Raw genomic sequence first — 3702 nt, forward strand, 5'->3', positions numbered from 1 at the left:
GGTGTGAAAAATATGAGGAGCATGAAACGGTCTGAAAAATATTAGGAGCATGAAACGGTGTTGAAAACCTGAAGCGCCTGAAAAGGTGTGAAAAATATGAAGAGTTTCAAAACATGTAAAAATATGAGGAGCATGAAACGGTGTTCAGAAACATGAAGAGCCTGAAATGGTGTGAAAAATATGAAGAGCTTCAAATGGTGTCTAAAATAGGAGTAGCATGAAGCGGTGTTCCAAATCTTGAAGAGCCTGAAAATGTGTTAAAAATATGAAGAGCTTAAAAGGTGTCAAAATTATGAGGAGCATGAAATGGTCTGAAAAATAGGAGGAGCATGAAACGGTGTTCAAAAACATGAAGAGCCTGAAAATGTGTTAAAAATATGAAGAGCTTAAAAGGTGTCAAAATTATGAGGAACATGAAATGGTCTGAAAATTAGGAGGAGCATGAAGCGGTGTTCAAAAACATGAAGACCCTGAAAAGGTGTGAAAAATATGAAGAGCTTCAAATAGTGTCAAAAATATGAGGAGGCTATAACGGTCTGAAAAATAGGAGTAGCATGAAGCGGTGTTCAAAAACTTGAAGAGCCTGAAAATCTGTGAAAAATATGAAGAGCTTAAAAGGTGTCAAAAATATGAGGAGCATGAAATGGTCTGAAAAATAGGAGGAGCATGAAACGGTGTTCTAAAACATGAAGAGCCTGAAATGGTGTGAAAAATATGAAGAGCTTCAAAAGGTGTCAAAAATATGAGGAGCATGAAGCGTTCTGAAAAATAGGAGGAGCATGAAACGGTGTGGAAAAACATGAAGAGACTGAAAATGTGTGAAAAATATGAAGAGCTTCATAAGGTTTCAAAATTATGATGCGCATGAAACTGTCTTAAAAATAGGAAGAGCATGAAGCGGTGTTGAAAAACATGAAGAGCCTGAAAAGGTGTGAAATATATGAAGAGCTACAAAATGTGTCAAAAATATGAGGAGCATGAAGCGTTCTGAAAAATAGGAGGAGCATGAAGCGGTGTTGATAAACATGAAGAGCCTGAAAAGGTGTGAAATATATGAAGAGCTTCAAAAGGAGTCAAATATATGAGGAGCATGAAACTGTCTGAAAAATAGGAGGAGCATGAAACGGTCTGAAAAAAAGCAGGAGCATGAAACGGTGTTGCAAAACATGAAGAGCCTGAAAAGGTGTGAAATATATGAAGAGCTTCAAAAGTTTTCAAAAGTATGAGGAGCATGATACGGTCTGAAAAATAGGAGGAGCATGAAGCGGTGTTGAAAAGTGAAGAGCCTGAAAAGGTGTGAAAAACATGAAGCGCTTCAAAAGTTGTCAAAAATATGAGGAACATGAAACGGTCTGAAAAACAGGAGGAGCAAGAATCGGTGTTGAAAAAAAGAAGAGCCTGAAAAGTTGTGAAATATATGAAGAACTTCAAAACATGTCAAATATATGAGGAGCATGAAACGGTCTGAAAAATAGGAGCAGCATGAAGCGGATGTTAAAAAACATAAACAGCCTGAAAAGGTGTGAAATATATGAAGAGCTTCAAAAGGTGTCCAAAATATGAGGAGCATAAAACGCTCTGAATATTAGGGGGAGCATGAAACGGTCTTCAAAAACATGAAGAGCCTGAAAGGTGTTAAAAATATGAAGAGCTTCAAAACTTGTCAATAATATAATGAGAATGCAACGGTCTGAAAAATAGGAAGAGCATGACGCGGTGTAGAAAAACATGAGGAGCCTGAAAAGGTGTGAAATATATGAAGAGCTTCAAAAGGTGTCAAAAATATGAGGAGCATGAAAACATCTGAAGAATAGGAGGAGTAAGAAGCGGTGTTGAAAAACATGAAGAGCCTGAAAGGTGTGAAATACATGAAGACCTTCAAAATTGTCAAAAATATGAAGAGCATGAAACGGTCTGAAAAATAGGAGGAGCATGAAGCGGTGTTGCAAAACATGAAGAGCCTGAAAAGGTGTGAAATACATGAAGAGCCTGAAAATGTGTGAAATATATGAAGAGCTTCAAATGGTGTCAAAAATATGAGGATCATGAAATAGTCTGAAAAATATGAGGAGCATGAAACGGCGTTCAAAAACATGAAGAACCTGAAATGGTGTGAAAAATATGAAGAACTTAAAAAAGTGTCAAAAATAGGAGGAGTTTCAAAGGGTCCGAAAAATAGGAAGAGCATGAAGGGGTGTTGCAAAACATGAAGAGCCTGAAAATGTGTGAAAAACATGAAGAGCCTGAAAAGGTGTAAAAAATATGAAGAGCTTCAAAAAGTGTCAAAAATATGAGGAGCATGAAATGATCTGAAATATAGTAGGAGCATGCAGCATTGTTCAAAAACATGAAGAGCCTGAAAAGGTGTGAAATATATGAAGAGCTTCAAAAGGTGTCAAAAATATAAGAAGCATGAAACGGTCTTAAAAATAGGAGAAGCATGTAACGGTGTTGAAAAACATGAAGAGCCTCAAAATGTGTGAAAAATATGAAGAGCTTCAAAAGGTGTCAAAAATAGAAGGAGCATGAAGCGGAGTTGAAAAACATGAAGAGCTTCAAAATGTGTCAAAAATATGAGGAGCATGATACGGTCTCAAAAATAGGAGGAGCATGAAGCGGTGTTGAAAAACATGAAGAGCCTGGAAAGGTGTGAAATATATGAAGAGATTCAAAAGTGTCACAAATAGGAGGAACATGAAACGGTCTGAAAAATAGGAGGAGCATGAATTGGAGTTGAAAAAAATGAATAGCCTGAAAAGGTGTGAAAAATATTAGGAGCATGAAACAGTCTGAAAATAGGAGGAGCATCAAATGGTGCTGAAAAACATGGAGAGCCTGAAAAGGTTTGAAAAATATGAAGAGCTTCAAAAGGTGTCAAAAATATGAGGAGCATGAAATGGTCTGAAAAATAGGAGGAGCATGTAATGGTGTTGAAAACCACGAAGAGCCTGAAGAGGAGTGAAATACATGAAGAGCTTCAAAGGTGTCATAAATATGAGAAGCATGAAATTGTGTTCAAAAACATGAAGAGCCTGAAAATGTGTGAAAAATATGAGGAGCATGAAACGGTCTTAAAAATATGTGGAGCATGAAGCGGTGTTCAAAAACATGAAGAGCCTGACAAGGTGTGAAAAATATGAAGAGGTTCAAAAAGTGTTAAAAATATGAGGAGCATGAAACTGTTCTGAAAAATAGGTGCAGCATCAAGCGGAGTTGAAAAACATGAAGGGTCTGAAAATGTGTGAAACATATGAAGAGCTTCAAAAGGTGAAAAAATATGAGGAGCATGAAACGGTCTGAAAAATAGGAGGAGCATGAACGAGTGTTCAAAACATGCAGAGCCTGAAAAGGTGTGAAAAATATGAAGAGCTCCAAAAGTTGTCAAAAATATGAGGAGCAGGAAACGGTCTGAAAAATAGGAGGAGCATGAAACGGTGTTCAAAAACGTGAAGATACTGAAAAGATGTGAAAAATATGAAGAGCTTCAAAAGGTGTCAAAATATGAGGAGCATGAAACATTCTGAAAAATAAGAGGAGTATGAAACGGTGTTGAACAACATGAAGAGCATGAAAAGGTGTGAAAAATATGAAGAGATTAAAAAGGTGTCAAAATATGAGGAGCATGAAACGGTCTGAAAAATAGGAGGAGCATGAAGTGGTGTTCAAAAACATGAAAAGCCCGAAAAGGTGTGAAAAATATGA

This window comes from Dama dama, unplaced genomic scaffold (genome assembly GCF_033118175.1).
Source record: "Dama dama isolate Ldn47 unplaced genomic scaffold, ASM3311817v1 ptg000115l, whole genome shotgun sequence".
NCBI lineage: Eukaryota > Metazoa > Chordata > Mammalia > Artiodactyla > Cervidae > Dama > Dama dama.